Below are 19,950 nucleotides of genomic sequence, written 5' to 3' on the forward strand. Positions count from 1 at the left end.
CCGCAGACATTTGCTGCATCAGAAGTCCACAGTGATGGATCGAGGAGATGTGGTCATGGAGTGACTTGCACGTATTCTCTTCCTCAGCATTCTCTTTTTTGTGTATTCTTTCCTTTCATTCTTCTCCTTCTTGTCTGTTTTCTTCTTTCCCTCACCCCGCCCGATTCCCCTAAATTTTTTCATTTATCAACCAAGGGGTAAGTTGGTGATCAAAGCTTAATTTGAGCCGGTGGTCGCAGGTGGGGCCTGTGAGAAGTTGGCCTGATATATAATGTTCACTATTCTAGTGAGCACTTTGTATCAGTCCAAACAACCCTTATGGTGATTGGTTGTAAGTCAACCTTATAGACCAGCTATCCTAGTAGCGTGGATACGAGCAGTCTTCGGGCTAAACTCTAGAGGGGGTGTTAAGCCAGCTGTTATACCATCACATATACCCCTTGAACACCAAGTGAAAGGACACCACACAAGTGTTATGAAAATAAACAGTGTATTTATTTAGATCACAACAGCCCTGTACTCTTTATCAGGACAGGGTACTAAGCACACAACAAAACTCTTACGAAAATACTTTAAGTTGCACAATTTACACAAATGCCCGAGGGGCACGAAAAACCATATACTATGAAAGTGGAACGCGAAATTACTAGCAGGTAAGTACTGGACTAATAGGCTTCGGAATCGCTAGGACTTGACTACTGAACCTTCTGATTACTAATAGGAGGCCTAGGGGACTCGGGTGCAGAGTGTGCACTCTCACGCGGGATGCGGTACAAAGTCTATGGAGGCTAGTAAAAGCAAAGTTAGTGTTCTCGGGCGAACCCGAATAGGTAGGTTGAAAACGAAAGTGGATCTGGACCCTTGGATAGTGAGGCTATGCTGGGGCACCGAAATGCCGAAGTTACCTAGCCCAGGGGCTGCAGCTGCATAGGTCTCAAAAGACGTCGGAAATCCTCGTTGACGAACCAGGAGCCTGAAGAAAGAAGTTGCTGGCAGGCGACCAGTGAAGATTGTTCGATGGATCCAAGCCTGGATCGAAGATGGATGACACCTGAAAGCAGAGGGGACCAAGTTCTTAATCACTAGCCAGTGATTGTGTGGGCACCAGGATGGCACCGGGCGAAGTCACCTCGACCAGGTGAGTGGGCGACGCTGGGCTCTGCAGTCTCACGGGCCAGGAGGCGTTGTCGGCGACCAGGATGGAGGTGCGAGCTGTCCCACGATAGTTGATGCTGTCGACGTTGCTGGACCCAGGATTGGGGCAACAAGTCTTGGCAAATTCAAGCCCACGCGGTGGACCTAAAATGGCCTCTGGAGTGGACCAGGAGGGTCTGGGGTGCTCCTCTTTTGGGAGGGGAGCAAGGGCCAGTCTGGAGCAACCAGACCAGCAGTGTTGTCATCATTGATCGTCGTCGGGAAGGCCACAAGCCAGCGGGCTAGTAGCCAGACAACGCGGTGAGCAGCCAAAAAGCAGAAGAGCCCCACGCAGATCTTGTGGATGCTGGGGGGCTGATCTTCGGTGCTGGAGCTGCTCAGGGTCGGGGCTTCTAGGACCCCAAAGCACTCACCAGAGGATCCCTCGGCGGTCGTGCTGGATAGAAGTCGTGCAGTTCTGATGATGGCCGGTCCCTCGAGGTCTCGTCGCACCTATGGTTCTCAGCTTAGCTGTAGAGGTAGGTAGAGGTCAGAGGTGCCAGGGAAGCCGGAACTCGTCGAGCTGGTCAGTCGGATTCTGGAGGAAGGACGTGCAGCAAACCGCAGTGTTCTTAGATGGTGCCTGCGGATGCAGGGTGACTACTCCTTAGCCACAAGGGAGAAATCTTAAGAAGAAGTCGAGAGTTCCTTTCGTAGAAAGTAGTTTCTTGATTCAAAGATGATCTAATTTGGAAGGGTCCCCGCTCCTGCCTTTATCCTAAAGAAAGGGGTGGGTACGCGACTAGGTCCTGCTCTAGGGGTGGGACCAGGAAGGGGGGTGGTTACACCCCTCTCCCATGCCGGACTTTCCCCAAGCCAGGGGCTGGTGTGCCCCTGGAACTGGTTCTAGCCGGCCTATGCATAGTGAGCACCGGGGTGCCACTTGCAGTCACCTTCCTGTAAAGCCCTGCCTACCCAGGATACACAAAACCCTGTCTGGGATGGTGCTAGCACCGCCCCTGACAGGAAACCCTTTGTCCAAGCTCTCCTCGCTGGAAGGACTCCCAGCAGCAGGAGGTCAGACTCGTGTCTATGGTGGCAGCATCCATTTTGTGGAGCTGAGGCTTGAGTTAACTTTAACCGGGGTTCACAGTTACTACCATGTCGTGTCCCTCTAGAAGGGTGGAATGCTAACCCCGTCGCCAGAATTGGCGAGGGGTTAGTATTCCAATTTGTATGACACCTTACTCGATATGTTTTGATAAAGCAATACCAGAGTTAGCATATAACCGCGAGGATTATAATGCACTTAAGAGTATATGGTATGCGTTATCATGGAACAGCTATTAGGACTTGGTTCCGCAAGCTGCAGACGGGCTCAGCTCATGCCAGAGCACCATCTCACACGATTCCAAGCACTCTGCCTTCAGGATTGTTAAGGCCTGCCATAGGAGTGACTGATAGGAATCTGTGTGTCCATTTTAGGGTTAGATATAGGTATACTATATCTACAGCAAAGGGTGATTACACCACCTTGCCCCAGCTGTCGTGCAACCAGTTGTGTCAGATTTAGATGGCCAGCCAGGGGTGGCATAATACATGCTTCAGCCCCTGGTAGGCCCTGGGTACACCTATGCCCTGAGTTACAGGGTCTGATAAGGTGGCCCAGTACCAATTAGATATGTACCTAAGGTACATGGAATCCATTTTAGAGAGAGAGCAGTGGGCCTGGGGTCCTGAATAGCAGGGCCCCAGGTCAGCTAAGTCAGAAAACCAGCAAAACACCAGGAAAAAAGTTGGGGGTAACCATAGTCAGGTATCTACCTTCCTACAGGGCCCATCAGCACTCTCCTTTTGGGGGCCGGCACTTATTTTTCCTCATCAGACTTTGACACAAAACAAGGGAGTGAAAAACACACAAGGGGGAAGAAATACAAAGAGAAAGATGAAAAAAGTGACAAGGGAGAAAGCAGGGAACTACAGGAGTGAGATAAAGGAGCCAAGAGTGTCTGGTGCTGGAATAAAGAACCATGAGGTAGAATCAAGAGTGAGATAAAGGAGCCGAGAGTGTCTGGGGTGGATTAAAGAGCCATGAGGTGAAATCAAGAGTCAGATAAAGGAGCCAAGAGTGTCTGGGGGTGGATTAAAGAGCCATGAGGTTGAATCAAGAGTCAGATAAAGGAGCCGGAGTGTCTGGGAGTGGATTAAAGAGCCATGAGGTAGAATCAAGAGTGAGATAAAGGAGCAGAGAGTGTCTGGGGTGGATTAAAGAGCCATGAATCAATAGTGAGATAAAGGAGCGACCCTTGACCCTGATCCAGACAGGCCGCCACCCACGCCGCACAGCTCTACCTGTCTGTGCCCGTGTCCCTGCTCCCTGATCTCGCTGCTGCCGCAAGTTCGAGGCCCTCCTCTACCCGCAGGCTCCCGCCTGCGCCTCATTCCTGCTGGCCCAGTGGTGAGCAGTAAGTATCTGTGTGCTCGCTCTGTTCCTTTTCGCCTGTTATTTGTCTGCTGTTGTATTACTTCTTGCTGTATCTGTTACCCACTTTTCAGCTGCTGTATTATTTTGTGCCCACTGTTGTAGTCCTTTTCTTTGTATTCTGTGCTTCCGCCCGTTTTTCACTCTGGAGGCCTTCAGCGTTCCAGCCTTCCTCTCCCATTCCCCCTGATGTACCCACTGTGGCCCCGCCCACTGCTCGTTCATTCGTCCCACTGCCGCCTCCCAGCTGCTCTTCCCTCCCACCTCCCCTTCTTTTGGCGGCCGCTGCATGGCCACACCGAAGTCGCGCCACGTGCAAGCCCATCTGTGCTTGTCCAAGCCTGGACCGTGCCCAGCGCCAGACCCTCTAGCCCCCGTGAATGCCACAATGCCCGCCACCACTATGACGCCAGCACCCTCCACCCACGCAACGCCGGCCAATCGTACACCTGCTTCCTGGAAACCCCGAAGCGCACCCAAAGGACCCTTCTCCTGCCAGAGCTGCAGCTTCACCAGCCTCCAAGCTACCACCTCGCCCACCAGCGTAGGACGCAACTACCTCAGATGCATACTACTCAACACCCGCTCCACCCACAAGCACATCATCGAACTCTGGGACCTACTCGACTCATCCTCCCCGGACGTCGCCTTCCTGACGGAGACCTGGATGAACCCCTCCTGGGCACCCGACATCACCATAGCCATCCCGGATGGCTACAAGATCACCCGCAGGGACCATACCAACAGAGCAGGAGGAGGAATCACCATCGTCCACAGGAACACCCTCAGAATCTCGACAAGCACCACAACACTCTCAGCACCGCTGAACACCTGCACTTCCAGATCCACATCGACCAAAACACCACCTCGTCTACAGAACCCAGATCCCAGCCACAGTGCAGGGACTCCATCCCCGACTTCAAAGCATGCATGCCCTTGCATCCACGGACTACATCCTCCTCAGAGACCTGAACTTCCACCTCGAGAATACCAATGACAGCAACTCTACCACCCTGCTTGACAAGCTCACCAACCTCAGACTCAAACAGCTTATCATGACTCCCACCCACTCTGCCGTTCACACGCTCGACCGCATCTTCTCCGCCAGCAACCACGTCTCCTTCAGCCACACCACCGAACTCCACTAGACCGACCACTGCTGCATCCAATTCACCTTCGAGAAACGCACCACCACACACACTGGAACCCCGCCGCAGCTGGAGCAAAGTCACCAAAGGCCAGCTAATCGCTACCCTCGCCCGAAACCCACCAACTGACACCGGTGACACCGACACTGCCACCTGCAACCTCAGGCAATGGATCAACAACTGTGCCAACACTCTTGCCCCGATCAAGAAACCCTCAAACAGACGCACCGACAGAATAGCCATCTGGTTCACCGCCGACCTCCAGGCATCCAAGCAGATCTGCCGTAGGCTCGAGATGAAGTGGCACCTTGAACAGACACCGGACAGCAATGCAGCCCACAAGAGCGTCATCTGCAGAAACCACCAACTCATCTGAACCACCAAAAGGACTTCCTTCAAGGAACACATTGACAACAACACACACAACAGCAAAGAGCTCTTCAACATCATGAAGGAACTCTCCAACCCAAGCTCCAACTCCAACAACATCCTGCCATTGCAAGACCCCTGCGACTCCCTAGCCACCTTCTTCCACCGCAAGATCGCAGACATCCACAACAGCTTCAACAACCAGGCCCCCCTGACAGCCACCAACACCTCAGACTCACCGTCCCCCAGCCACACCGACCCCCTACTCTTCTGGACCCATGTCAACGACGACAACACCATCAAAATCATGAACAACATCCACTCTGGCTCATCATCAGATCCCTGCCTACACCACATCTTCAACAAAGCAAGCTCCACCATCGCACCCCATCTCCGCAAGATCATCAACAACTCCTTCGAGACCACCACCTTCCCAGAGAGCTGGAAGCACTCCAAGATCAACGCCCTACTCAAGAAACCCAAGGTGGACCCTATGGACCTCAAGAACTCCTGGCCCATCTCCCTACTGCCGTTCCAGACGAAAGCCATTGAGAAGATTGTCAACAGGCAACTGACCCTCTTCCTCGAGGAGAACAACATCCTAGACCCATCCCAATCAGGATTCTGCAGCAACCACAGCAACGAAACTGCCCTCATTGCTGCCACCGAAGACATCAGGACCCTGCTGGACAACGGAAAAACTGCGACCCTCATCCTCCTCGACCTTTCGGCTGCCTTCAACACCACTTGCCACTACACCCTACGGACATGCCTCCACAAAGCAGGGATCCGCGACAAAGCCCTGGACTCGACCACCTCCTTCCTCACCGGCAGAACCCAGAGTGTCCGCCTCCCTCCGTTCCGATCTAAAGCCACCAAGAGCATCTGCGGCGTACGCCAAGGATCATCCCTCAGCTCGACACTCTTCAACGTCTACATGGTACCACTCGCCCACATAACCCGATCGCACGACCTCAACATCATCTCATATGCCGACGACAGCCAGCTAATCCTCTCCCTCACCAAGGCATTACTTGATTGGCAGCTTCATCAATGAGAATGACAGATTTAAACACTCGAGTGGTTGCAACCTGCTGCGACCTCTCGCAATGAGAAATTTCGCCAGGACGTCTAGCGTGTTATTTTTTCTCACAAGCGCTCGTCACCTTAATTTTGGTGAACCGCTTGAGAAAAAAAACTCTGTTCTGCATCACTTCAAGGAGTTTTTGGGAAAACTGTGCAAGCTTCGCCAGCAGAGCAGAATTCTTTACCCACCCCTAGTTTTGAGGCAATAATCTGTTGGACAAACTCTAAACTAGGCCATATGTCTGAAATAAGTGTTGTAGAAGAAGTGAGAACCATGGCCTTGTGACTATCAGGCCGTTATCTGACTTCTGATGAACCCCACAGAGTGAGTGCGCAGCCAGAGGGCAGTAGGGAGGCCGAAAGACAGGAAATTGGGTAACCTTGAATATGAGAAATATGGAAAGGCAGAAATGCTGCATCACCTGTGGATTATTGACAGCTCCTCCCACTCTGTCAAATGCCCATCCAGTCACAAGTGGCATCCTGGTCCCCAAACAGATAACGTCATGCCAGATGCTATGTAAAGGTGAAAAGGGGGGATAAGAGTAATATGCACACATCTGCTGCAGGGATATGTCAGGTAAATTATTGGTTCTGATGGATTCTCTGTAAGTACCAAATGACTGATATTGTTGAATATTAAATTATATGAATCAACGTTTGATTGCCTTATCTACGCTTATAATGTAAAGGACGGGAATAGCGATAATCTTTAAAAAATCATTAAAAGCCACTATAACCAGTTCAGAAGTAGACAGTAAAGGACGATGGGCCATAGCTAATGTTAGAATAGGAAATTCTCCCATTACTATCACAAGGTACTATGGTCCGAATTTGGATGATGCTGATCCGCTGCGAAAATTGTACTCACATCTATTACTAGCTACCTCTCCCATAATACTGGGAGGTGATTTTAACTTAGTGATGGACCTAAAACTAGATAGATCACCACCGGGTAGACATACTAACTTAAAGAAAATGAGACAATGGATTGGGACTTATAAAAGAGATCTAAATTTGGTAGACATCTGGAAAAACAAAGGAGAAAAGTCACAACCGTTCACTTTATATAACAAAAAACTGGGACACAAATCCAGGATCGACTTCTTTTTGGTTAGCAACGAACTATCAAAGAAAGTGAAAAGAGTATCTCATTTACCAGCTCACATCTCAGATCACTCGGCAGTACAGCTAGAACTACAAATTATAGACAACATATCTGAAAGAAGATTCACGGTCGAAAGAGTTTTGCTGGAAGATGAAGAGATCGTAAAGGAGCTGGAAACTGAAACAAACATCTTCTTTGAGTTAAATGCGCTAGGTACCACAGAACAAATAACCTGGGATACCAATAAAGCTGTCATAAGGGGTAAACTCCTGAGCTTAGGGGCACATAAAAACAAAGAAGCAAAACAAGAGATCTTAGACTTGGAATCAGAAATCAGATTCTTAGACATCGATATATCCACAGAACAAGAGGAGGAAAAGAAACAAGATCTTCTTAACAAAAGACAGACTCAAAAAGATAAAATAGATCAAATTTTGGAAGAGAGGTTACAGAAAAAAATGGGATTCTAGCAAACTGGCGAAACATGAGTTTGGTGAAGGTTGCGGAAAATGGCTAGCGTGGAAGCTTAAATCGGATCTAGCTAAAAACAAAGTGGAAAGTATTATCCCGGATGATCAAACAATTCCTTCCTCTGATGAAGACACTATCAAGTATGAATTTTGGAAATTTTTTAAAGACCTATACAGGAAGACATAAATCCCTCAGCTCAAATGATAGACTCTTACTTGAAAGATGCAGCACTTCTAAAACTTGAAGAGAACGAAAGAGAAGCTCTGGATAAGGAAGTTCAAGAAGAAGAAGTGGCAGAAGCCATTAAAAGTTTGAAAAGGGGAAAAGCCGCAGGGCCAGTCGCCTTACCAAACGAACTATACATGAAGCTGAAAAATTCTATACTCCCTCATATAACCAAACTAATTAACCTAATTCTAACACAACGGAAAACCATACCAGACTCCTGGAATGATGCTATAATTACAATCATTTTGAAACCCGGCAAGAACCCTCTTAAATGCGAGTCATATCGTCCAATTTCGTTATTAAACACAGACTATAAAATATTTACTAAAATAATGGCAGTACGACTAGGGAGAGTATTATCAAAATTATTACATCAAGATCAAAAAGGTTTCATAAAAGGAAGATATCTACATGAAGTAACTCAAGAACTTTTGACTTCAATAGATATCGCAACAAATGAGAAATCCCCACTTACCATACTCGCCGTTGATGCCGCAAAGGCTTTTGATAGGGTCAATTGGGCTTTTCTTGAGAATGTCTTGGTTAAGAACAATTTCGGACCTTACTTTATTAATATGGTAAACCAGATCTATAAAAATCCAAGATCAAAGGTCCTAATTAATGGTTGCTTAACAGAAAATATAAAGATAACCAGAGGAACGAGACAGGGATGTCCACTCTCCCCTTTACTATTTAATTTATATATCGAACCGCTGGCAAATAAGCTAAGAAACATCAATAATATCATTCCATTCAAATACGGTTCATGGGAGAAAAAAATCGCTCTTTACGCGGATGACCTAATGATTTTTACTGAGGATTATCCAAAAGCCAAGGCAAGTATCGAGAAAACCTTAAAAACATTCGGGAAAATATCAGGATACCTGGTAAATCAAACCAAGACAGAAGTCATGACATGGAACACGACCTTTCAAAGCAATTTTATAAAAAGCGAAATAAGGTATTTAGGAATTTTAATAAATCATGATATAGCGAAGATTGCAAATAGAAACCTAAACAAAGTTGCCGGAGAGGTAAGGAAACTGCTTGAGACATGGACCTCTCTACCGTTGAGCTTGATTGGGAGATCGAATATAATCAAGATGACCGTCCTGCCAAAGTTTACTTTCCTATTCAACGCGATACCAATGGAATTCGGAAAGACAGAATTAGTTTGAGCACAAAGAAACATAACAAGCTTCATATGGGCAGCAAAAGGATCAAGAATTGCATGGAAAAAGATCAGGAGGAGCAAGAAAGATGGTGAATTGGCCAGCCCAGACCTGGTGGAATATTGTAGAGCTTTCCAATTCAAAAATATCAAAGTACTACTAAAAAACCACAAACACTACCCTGACTATTTTAAAGCAATCACAAAATCAGAGGATCATGTGTTGTTTAAGTTTGGACACCCCAAATACTTTAAAAAAATAAAGTTTAAGATATTAAGGGATGCAGCAAAGATGTGGACACAAATCAGAGGCATTCTAAAAATACCGTACTATAGCAAGTGGGCTCCAATCTGGGAATCTCCTGGAACCCCAGAATGCTTAAAAGATACTCTTGCATTGGCACTGAAAAAAGTCAACATCAAAAATTGGGGACAAATAATAAATGGTTCAAACCTAAAAACATGGTTAGAACTGCAAGAAATGACAAATAATACTATATCCAGATTCAAATACTATCAAATGTTAAGCTGGTCTAGAACTTTGCCCAGTATAAACGGCAATGAAAAATTGGAAGATGACATGATCAAATCAACGCGACAACCAAAAGAAGTGGCAAAGTGGTACTGGGCTCTGATTATGGCCAACAACATTAACGTTAATATGGAAACCCAAATATGGGGGAAAGACTTTGCAATAACGGATTTGGATTTAATTTGGGAAAAATCAGTGGACAAATGCTGGTCCAACTTGAAATCCGCGGCTCTGAAGAGAAATCATTTATATACAATTCATAGGGCGTATTGGACACCAAAAAAACTCTCCAAATTTAAAAATGCTGGAATAAAGAAATGCCCCAAATGTGGAGAGGAAAAATCAGACGACATCCACATGTTTAAAAACTGCCCTAAATTGAAAGAGTTTTGGGATCAAGTCGGTAAGACCCTGTGCACTATCCTGTCCAAGCAACTAACTGTGAGTATTACTCTTGTTCTTTTTGGGATATTAGACTCAGGTAATGAAGGGGGGCTTACCAAGGAGCAGGAGAATCTCCTCTTTGTGTTAATAGTTCTTGCTAGGAGAGAGATTTGTATCAAGTGGATAGGATCTACCTGTCCGACTCATGCAGAATGGCTGAACTCGGCAATAAGAATCAATAAACTGGATAAGTTAAGCAATGTAAGCAAAAGATTTAAGTTCTGGGATAGTTTTGAACCCTTTTTAAACCCCAAATAAGTACAACACTTAAGTCCTATGATTAAAGCGATACATTTTCTGGTGGACAAGTATGGTACTTGCCGAGTAGTCAAGTTGGCTAGCTCCCCTCGATCCAAGCCAGAAGCATTGTTATGTAACGAGTAAAGGAAACTCCTCAAACTAACAAGAGGTCAAAACTCCCCAGCCAAGAGAGATCAAGGGGCAGTGTCGGAAAAGATCAAAGAGGCAGACACCTGATACTCCGTAAGCATACAGTAATCGCAAGATGAGGACAAAAAAAAAAAGGACGGGCCTTACAGTGAACCTCTCGCTCTGTTTGACACAAAAGCCCCGGAAGGAGCTGCATCTTCCAGAACTTTAACTACTTTAGGAAGGACTAAAGACTTGCTTATTAAACTTGTCTTTCAGGGTCAGAACCGGGTGCTGTAAGCTGCACTAGTTTCAGGGAGATGGACAGACGTTATGGCAATAGGAAACCCCCCTCAACTCACAATAATGTTCCAATCTTCCAGGTTAGAAGAAACCAGAAATGCTTGAACCAAAGGAGCTGTTGAAAGTGTCAGAGGTGACTTATGAACAGCGAGGTAAAGTGGTATTTGAGATGATCTTAAGTGAATAGGAAGGAACGAGAAGAAGTGTGTGAATGGAGTTACGTTTGTTGTATACTTCATGAAAAGTTACTGGAAATTTTGCAGCCCAGCCTGATCCATCTCTTTTTTGAAACTCTATTGTTGTTTAAATGAAATCTAGACCATATGCGTCTATCTTAAGCTATACCTCTAGCACTTGGGTGCTCCGTGAGGGCCCATACTTCGCTAAGTTACTCTGTGAACACTGGTAAATCACCTCCTTTTCAAACCTTAATAGGATGTCACATGATCAAATGAACTTTTAGTTAAATGTCTGTGTATGATAAAATATTCCTTGCTAAATTTCAAAGGCGGTAAAGAAGAAGGGGGAGATTTATGAAGATTTTGTGCCGTGTTTGCATTACAAAAGTGGCACAAAACAGCGCAAAATGTTTTTTTTCTAAATTACTTTCCAGCGCTAAACTAGTTTAGCACTGGAAATAACATAAAAGTAATGTGAAGCAGCGCATAGAACTGCTTCACATTACTTCACACCATTGGGACCTGCCAAGGGGGGTGCATGGGCGTTCCCGTGCAACCACCCAAGGTTTCTCACTCTAAACCCAATTTACCAAATACAGTAGATTGGGTTTAGTATGAGAAAACTGAACACTTTTAAACTAGGCGCAAGGAAGGAGCAATGCTTTCATTTCTCCTTCTTTTTCTGACTTTGCATGCGTGATGCACTGGGTAACAATCATACAATGTGGGAAAATCTTTCCCTCGTGTCTAGGCATAGTATTTTGTACAGGAAGGGTGTCCTTCCTGTACAAAACCTATGCTAGCGCTCTGGTGCTAAGATGTGTGCATGGCGCATGGTAATCAGTGCCAGAGCAAGGGAAAGGAAAGGAGAGAGCCATATCTTTGAAAATATGGTGCTCTCCTCCTCCATCCCTGTCGCGCAGCCTCTGGGGTAGGGGGGACTGTGCTGCATTGCGTGGAGATTTGGTAAATCTTCACCGAAATGTCTTTTACAACCAGTTAAACATTGTGAATTCTCATTCCATTATGTTTCAATTTAGTGATTTTAAATATCTTTACATCCAACAGAAAACAAGCCTTGAAATGACCATCAATAATGAAGCGAATGCTGTAAATCTTCAATAATAGCAGAAATAATGAGCTACAGTATTGAGGTAATATAAATTTTATGATCAAGTTATGTTCCCTAGCGCGTACCCCACCGACTCCATGTACGAGTTAAAGTGCATGTAACTTCCCTCCTGTACCAGCTATGAAGACGCAAATACATTTGCGTCCAACGTTAACTTGTCCTCTTTCAGACCCACCATGAATGGGTTGGATGGTCCGTTCCTAAGTATGCTATGCCAACGTCTTTTTGAAGTGTACTCCTACGTTTTTCAGCCTGGCTGAAAGTAGGCCCTGAATCTCTGCCACCGAGCCTCTTTTCTGGCTTCTGACTGCGAGGGCCCCTGCCCAAGCAGCCCCCGTACCCGTGAACTCTGACTTACTTCTAGCGCGGCCCTCCGTGCTCAGCTCAGCCTGCTGCCTGCCAAGATTGACTATAACCTTCGAGTTATCTGTTTCCCTCCCCGAAAATACATTCCAGCCTGCTAGTTTCAGTAAACATCCTTCCTCAGCGCAGGGCTAAAGGGCCGACCTGTCTCTATGCAAGTAATTCATAGCCTCCGTTGCCATGCTTTCATGGAAGGCCCCTCGCCCCACGCTTCTCATACAGACACTCAGGCGCTTATACACGCACTCACAGCAAGTATAGAATAGCTTCTGCTCTAGAGACCTTTCTGCCCAGATAGCTTAGTTCCTAAACATCAGATATCAGATATGATAGAAGCACAAGTTGCTCTGACATGCCAGACTTCTGTCTCTTTCCGTCAGTGTAAATGTCAAGCCCCCTGCACCCCGTCAATCACACGTCATGCAGCTGCGCGCGCATCCAAGCTTCCGATTTCTGCTGACATTGCAACATTCTGTTAGCACCACCCCTTGGTGCCACCCACTTGCGTCACCTATCAGTGACGTTTCTAGCACACACCTCTAGTTTACGCCTAGTTTACGCCTCTTGATGATGTACTAGTACCACGTGTATACTGTTATCTCGTCTTCTCTCAGCTGTTACGCCTCTTACATTGAACATTATGATGTAAATCAAGTATATAAGCTATGTATTGTCAATAAACGAGAGCGCGCTCATCTATCCCTTCTGACACCCTGTGTGGTGATCAGAACATGATATCCTGATTCCTTTATGAGGAATAAAACCCTTAGAAACTCTTGCACCACGGACTCTGTTTTCCTTCATTCTGATTGAGTTATTATTGATTAAAGTACTTATCTGCATAGAAATTAAGAGAGTAAATTAATTATTTACGTCATTTTGGCGCCCGAACAGGGACCCCTCCCCCACCTCACGCGCCGGTTGGCGCGTTGCATGCTGTGTCCCCTGCCATCAGTTAGATGGAATACACGTGTACTGGCAGGATTTCCTGCATCTCCCTCTGACCCACGGAGGTGACGAAGACTGCAATCAGTGCCCAGACGAGGCGGTGAGGAGTGCGGAGGATCCCGACCAGAGCCCAGCCGAAAGAAGCAAGGTCCGAGGTGTGAAGAGGCCCACCAGTTTTCCGAAGTTTTCCGAAGTTTTCCGAAGTTTTTCCGAAGTTCCGAGCCGAGTCCAGTCGAGTTTTCCGAGGCCTTCTGTTTTCCGTGCTTCCCGGTGAGTACCATTGCTGGGTCGTATCTAGACGGGTTTGGGTACGCAAGTCCGGTCTGCACTGTTTGTAGGCAGTGTATCTGTACTGTTTAGCAGTATATCTAGTATTCCGAATTTCTGAAATTCTGCACTATTACAACAGTGTATCTGTACTGTGGAGCAGTACTTCTAGTATAGAGGGGTAGTCATCTATGTTTTAAATGTTTTTTGTAATTAATGTCGTGGTATGAAAGTGATTGTTTTTGTGCATTATTGTGTTTTCTTGTATAAATAGTTACAGTCGACATTGAGTATCAAGGATCAAGCATTTCAGTATCAAGTAGGCACAATGCCGTTTTTCAACAAGTTAAAGCAGATAGGAACTAGGAAAGGGATGTTAGAGGAAGAGATTCCAATCCCACCTAGGGACACTCCAGGTAATTTTATGTACAATAAACATGGCATAGACGCCATCCTGTATCTAGAGTTATGGACCGATTATACCAAGCACCTAGAGGAAAGATACCGATGGCCAGTTAACGGAACGTGGGATGCCGAGTGCATCATAAAGGTAGAAGAAGTATTACGGAAAAAGAAAGCCAGACAATCTCAGAAAGACGCCATAGAATTTTGGCGTAAGGAATCACGTAAACGTGCTGAAAGAGCACTCCGTAGAGAAGACAGACTTCAAGAATCAGAAAAGGCCCAAGAAAACGAATTAGTTACTGAGGGAATTCGAGTAAAATTAGAACAAATAGATCGTATCCAAAATAGCCAAGTGAACAACATGTATCTTTTGGCCGAAGGTACCCCTGACGCCATTTCAGAAATACCGAAAAATTTGCCGTCACCATTGGTTCCAACTAAAGTAATGCACAAGACTACTAAAGACATATTCCTAAATTCCTATCTAGATGATGTAGCACCAGCTTACACCAATCTGCCTGTTCGTGCCCTGCCTATAGACAGGGACGGGGGTGGTACTCCACCCCCAGGTCACGTTCCGCCGGTACCGCAACAGACTTCTCCTGTTCCGCCAGCCCCGCCACTTCCCCTACTCAAAACTGACCTACCGAAACCACGTTTGCCTGATCCACCTAAACGACAAGTTCACGTTCAGATACAGACTCCGCGGAGAGATAATGCCCAAGCATCCGTCTCAGGAGGTGCGACAGCGGGTCTACAGACCCCGCCACCGACACACAGATTGCATTTAAAAGACACACAGAATCCTTTCCAGTCTCCCCACTACTCATCCCGGCTTGAGGCATTGAAAGATAGGATGTCATTCTGCAGATATGATCCAGTACCCGGAACAGACGATCTAATGGTATTAGCATCACTGCGCTTAAGATCTGCCACCGACAGCTTGTTATGCTGTGTGGGAATGCAGGAAGCCCTCGACAGACTATACAAATTCATACAGACAGGGAAAGACCCCGACAGTGTCCAAGCTGCCATGTATAAACAGAAAGTTGACATTCAAAAACAGATATTACGATTCTTCATTAATTGTGTAATAAGAGAACGAGACAGGCCCGGAACAGATCAGAGTGAATTAGACGCATTGAACAAGTGGGGCCAAAATATAGCAGAAGCAAAACATGACAAGGGGACTTGCATAGCCGCTATGTCCCAGAAAATTAGAAAGGCAGTATTAGCTGCACACCAGGAAGAAACTGATAAAACTTCCTCCGAGGAAGAAAATGAAGATGAGACATCAGGAAAGTCTACAGACACTATAGCATATGTAGGTAGGGGAAACTACCTTAGGAAAGGTGTCCGTCCGGAGAGCAAGAGAGTTTTCTTCTCTGCCTTAACAAATCCGAATTCTGCTGAGCATCAGTTCCAGGAAACTGATAAACGGCTTCGAGATCGAGTTGGGTACCATGTACTCAATTCTATGGATGAACAAGAACTAGCCCGATCAGCTGTATCATGGGCCGAGAATGCAGACATATATAATGATGATACGGTAGCACAGACATTTCTGAACCTCTCCCCCGACGAACAGAAATTAGCAGGTGTATACATGATTCAGCACCTTCTCATTAAATACAGAAAACATTATTCCGATCCAGGTCCCTTACACGAAACACTAGAAGCACTACTGATGGATAGATGGAGAGGCTTAAGTACCAAATTAATTCAAATAATTCTAGAACAACGACGCAGATATGATACCTTTGTAAGCTCTGAATATGTTCCCGCCCCACCTCCAGAGAGGAAAATGTACCATATGCAGTGCGGGGGTGGTATTGAAAGTCAGAACCCCTTACGAGAAGTGCACCCTGTTATGGGTGAGGATAAGGTTTTGAAACGCGTGTATGTACACACGCCTCTGACTAAATTAGAACTGTTAGAAATGAAGAAATTAGTCCCGTGCCATGATAAAGACCCTGCAGGTTTTCATAGAGAGCTCAAAGATATGTTACTGATGGGAGACTACACGTATGATGATATCATGAAAATGTTGAAAGTATTACTGCCTACGGGTATATTCGAGAAACTGAAGGAAAAGGAATGGGAGGTGGGAGACACAAAGATTGCCTGGGCAGAAATAGAAGAAGAAGAGAAAAAACGGGTTCCAGGGTTAGGCCTTGGGGACAAAACTAAAGCATTACCAGGTTTGATAGTACAGGTCTTGCCCAGATTGTTGACAACTAGAAAAGAAGATTGGGACGCAATCTCGTCCTGTAAACAGAAACAAGATGAAGATACTAGCGACTTCTATTCAAGATTCGAGAAATGTTTTATTATCAATAGTGGCCTCCAGCCAAGTAGCGAGTCGTACCCACATCTTTTTGTATCAAAGTTAGTCGAGAATTCCCTACCGTTAGTTAAAAATAGAGTGTATAAAGTCGAGAGTACATGGCAAGCAAATACGCCATCCCAGATGTTACAAATGTTACAATATCACCAGAATAGAATTAGGGAAGAACAAGATCAGGAACAGAAACGTATGAAAGACACGAAAATGAAAATGTTAGTAGCTCAGACAGTCCCATCCGACAGTCACAGAAAAGGTACGACCCAGACAAGTCACACTGCAGCTCCTGTTAAAGGGACATGCAATTATTGCAAGCAGCCAGGTCACTACGTACACGAATGTCCAGTTCTGAAACATAACATAGCGACAGGTAAAACTAAAGAAAGACCGCATCCGCCTAGACAAGACCATAACCAGCATCAGTCTACACAGAATACACAGCCTATGCATGCATCCGCACAAACAGCACAGACCGTAGCAGTACCACAGCCACAGCCCATTGCTGCAACTCAGCAAGTCTCACAACAGATGTACCAGTATGCCCAGTCTGCTTACCCCGAATATTCCCGATATACATGAAACAGCCTAGAGAGGGAAGGTGGCTTGCCTCTTATTGAGATTCCTGTAGATCAAGAAGGTCCTTATGTACACAGTCAAGTATTGGGGAAAGACAGAAAGTTTTTAATTGACACAGGGGCAAGTCGCACTACAATAAGTCATGACGAAGTTCCAGGGGCACCCCTCTCAGGCTCACAAAATGTTTCCCTTGGTTTTTCAGGACAGCCTATTGTAAATGAAGTATCAGAACCAGTTCCCCTGGCTGTGGGTCCATTATCACGCGTTACAGACCTGTTACTCACAAAATCATGTCCGGAAAATCTGTTAGGAATTAAAACATTGAAGGCTCTAGGAGCTATAATCTGCTGTTCCCCGGAGGGAGTTAGACTATTTCTGCGGGATTTCAAGGGTCATTACGTTCTTCGTGAGTTTGACGTCAGGTTGAAAAATGTACCTGATTACTTGTGGGCAAAAGGCCCAACTGATGTAGGATGTATGCACATTACACCATACCGCGTTACACTCAAGGCAGGTGTTGTATTACCCAGAATCAGACAATACAAGTTACCACCCGATGCTGTAGTGGCTTTACTGAAAATCATTGAAGAGCTCATTGCCCAAGGAGTGGTCGTCGAAACCGACTCCAATATCTGTAATTCACCCATCATTCCGATTCTTAAACGTACTGATCCCAATGCCCGCCAGTATATCGGCTGGTGATTGATCTTCGAGAATTGAATAAATGCATTATCCCACAGTATCCTGTGGTCCCCGATATATCATCTCTATTGACTGCTATTGATTCAGAAGCAACGTTCTTTACTGTAATTGATCTCAAGAACGCCTTCTTCAGCGTACCTATTGATCCAGAGAGCCAATATCTCTTCGGATTCTGTTTAAATGGACGCAGTTTCAAATTTTCGCGCGCACCTCAAGGATTTACAGAAAGCCCCAGCATCTATAGTCAAGCACTGAAGAGACAACTAGATTGTATTCAAATGCCAGTTAACACCGCTTTACTACAATACGTCGATGATCTGCTGATCACCGCACGAAGTGAGCCCGAATGTGAAAAAGCATCACTGACAGTTTTACATTTCCTGGCCGACAAGGGACACAAGGTGTCTCCTTCGAAGCTACAATTCTGTGTTCAGCAAGTTGTGTACTTGGGTCACTTGCTGTCCAAAGTGGGGAGACAGCTCACTCCCGATCGCATTCAGTTAATTGCAAATATGCCACAACCCCAGACACAAAAGGAAGTGCGGGCCTTCATAGGCCTCACCTCGTACTGCAGACAATGGATTCCCCAGTATGCATTTCTAGCTAAACCACTCATCCAGTTAACGACACAGGAGGCAGCGACTTCGACTGCCCTCCCTTGGACTCAGGAACATACACAAGCTTTTGAAGACTTAAAGAAAGCCTTATGCCAAGCACCAGTTTTAGCAACACCATGTTACAGCAAACCGTTTACACTTTTTGTTACAGAACGTGATGGTACAGCGTTGTCTGTCCTCACTCAAGATCAAGCAGGTTCACATAAGCCTTGTGCTTATTTTTCTAGTACATTGGATTCAGTAGCCCAAGCACTCCCTGCGTGCTTAAAGTCAGTAGCAGCAACAGCGTTAGCAATAAGACAAAGTGATTCAATTGTTTTAGGTCATCAGTTAACAGTTCAAGTACCACATTCTGTAGAGGTTTTGTTAAACAGAACCCAGACTCAACACTTAACTATAGCACGACTGACAGGTTATGAATTAACACTATTCCAGCCACACATAGAAATCAGACGTTGCAGCATCCTGAATCCAGCAACACTGTTACCTACAGTTATGACAGATCCAGCTCCGCATGATTGTATAGAAATAATTAATGCAGTAACTAAGCCTAGACGAGACTTAACAGATGTCCCATTGACAAATCCAGACCTGACACTTTATGTGGACGGTTCATGCATGAGAACAAGTACAGGAGAATTAGTGGCCGCGTATGCCGTGACCACTGAAACTGAAATTAAAGAAACACATCGTATTGACACACTGTCTGCTCAAGCAGCAGAGCTCATCGCTCTGACCCGAGCTTGTATTCTAGCCAAGAACAGAAATGTTAACATATACACAGATTCCCGCTATGCCTTCGGAGTTGTACACGACTTCGGAGTCCTCTGGCAAGAACGAGGTTTTCTGACTTCCCATGGGGCCAAGATACAACATGGCCCCCTCATTCAAGCACTGTTAGAAGCAATACATTTGCCCTCGGGCATATCAGTCATGAAGTGTAAGGCACATACTAAAGTCACAGATTCTGTTTCCCAGGGTAACGACCTGGCAGACCAGACAGCAAAACATACAGCACTAACTCACACCCAGATTACTGACATAACAAAAACAATAGTACCAACAAAGTGTATGGCAGTTAGAGATCCCGCCCTAGACGTAATGGATATCCAGACACATGCTACTCCAGAGGAGATAAAGAAATGGACTGAACTAGGAGGGATTCAGACAGATCAAGGTTGGGTGACGAAGGGAAAATCTATATGGTTTCTCCCCGACTCAATGGTTCAGGTCATGATAAATACAGCACATAGCCCGGCCCATCTAGGAGAGAAGGCGATGTTAGACAGTTTACAGAATCTCTGGTACAACAAACACTTACGAGCAGCAGCAAAACAGAAAGTGCGTACTTGCATGATCTGTTGTCAGTTCAATCCAGGTAAAAGCGTCCCTGTTGAGCAAGGTGGATTTCATCCTCCCGATCACCCTTTTGAAGTCCTCCAGATGGATTATATCCAGATGAATAGCTACCGAGGATTTAAATATGTCCTTGTAATTGTTTGTGCTCTGTCCCGTTGGACCGAAGCATACCCAGTCCCAGACTACACTGCTCCGACCACTGCCAGACAGTTG

The sequence above is a fragment of the Lissotriton vulgaris genome, chromosome 1_1 (genome assembly GCF_964263255.1).
Source record: "Lissotriton vulgaris chromosome 1_1, aLisVul1.2, whole genome shotgun sequence".
Taxonomy (NCBI): Eukaryota; Metazoa; Chordata; class Amphibia; order Caudata; family Salamandridae; genus Lissotriton; species Lissotriton vulgaris.